Source organism: Furipterus horrens, unplaced genomic scaffold (assembly GCF_987537825.1).
Source record: "Furipterus horrens unplaced genomic scaffold, mFurHor1.1.pri manual_scaffold_1, whole genome shotgun sequence".
NCBI lineage: Eukaryota > Metazoa > Chordata > Mammalia > Chiroptera > Furipteridae > Furipterus > Furipterus horrens.
Window position 1 is genome coordinate 116632553 of NW_028327171.1, and position 1187 is coordinate 116633739.

At 32.6% G+C, this 1187-nt stretch overlaps 1 non-coding gene across 1 annotated transcript; it reads right to left on the minus strand.

The window, feature by feature from the left end:
• Positions 1–795: 795 nt before the first annotated feature.
• Positions 796–933, minus strand: LOC150021813 (small nucleolar RNA SNORA42/SNORA80 family). Its single transcript, XR_016513692.1, has one exon. It is a non-coding gene; the product is annotated as a small nucleolar RNA SNORA42/SNORA80 family (small nucleolar RNA).
• Positions 934–1187: the final 254 nt, after the last annotated feature.

Below are 1187 nucleotides of genomic sequence, written 5' to 3' on the forward strand. Positions count from 1 at the left end.
AAAATAAAGAAACCTAGAGAGTGAATTTGGATAATGTTTCATGTTTTGTGCTGTGAAAGAAAAAAGAAAGAGTGTGAAAGTTTGATGGAGAATTGAGGTTGAGATACTACAAGTATTTTGCTAAATGGGTGACCATATTTATAAACTAAAGAATAAGACCTAGTATAAAGGAGGAGGAAAAGAAGTTAATATATATCTCAATTTCTGAAAAAGTGAAATAAACTAGAGAAGTGAAAATATTGTCTTTCAATTGAGGAGAAGCATATCTTTTTTTTCTGTTTATTGGGAAATTATGATATAAATATATGAAAGTTCTAATAAAAAATTAAATCATTACTTCCAGGTTTTACTCTTCATAGTTTCACTGTTGTAAGTGTAAAACTTATGACTTGTCTCTTTGCTTTATAGGACTTGCAAACAAAATAATATATGTCTAGAACCAATCTATTGCACATCTCTTTGAAATCCTACAGTTTGACCTTGATGCCCTGGCTGGGTGTATTCTGAGTTGTTTCACTTAATAAAGATTTGAATATGTTCCATCTGGAAATTAATAGTAAGGGAAAAAAGTTTCTGAAAATAAGACTTCATCTCTCCTTCCCCCTTCTTTCCTTTTCTCTTTTTTCTTTCTTCTTCTTTCCTAATTCTTTCTTTACTTTTCTTTTCTTTTCTTTTCTTTTCTTTCTTTCTTTCTTTCTTTCTTTCTTTCTTTCTTTCTTTCTTTCTTTCTTTCTTTCTTTCTTTCTTTCTTTCTTTCTTTCTTTCTTTCTTTCTTTCTTTCTTTCTCCTTCTTTTTTCACTGTAACTCACTTCAGTGCCTGAAGTCAGTCTATGGGTGGAAGCCAGGCAATGGTTCAAGGCCACAGTTTGCTCTGAGACATGGCACTATGAGGGACCCAGGGGGACAAACCTTCCATAAATCCAAGCCCATGCAAAACACCCTCTAATTCTTAATTATTGTCCCAGATAATCTCTGTAATAATCAGTATAGGGTAGCTTTATGCTGCAAAAATAAAGCTAAAAATTTATTTCTTGCATTTGTTATATATCTATTTCAGGTTTTAAGGGGAAACACGGTTCAGACTAATGAACAATCCACTATCCTCTAAACATCTAAACCCACAATCTCCAGTCTATGTAGTAGGAGAGAGAGAAAGCTGGAAATTTGTATGACAGTTTGTGTGCCT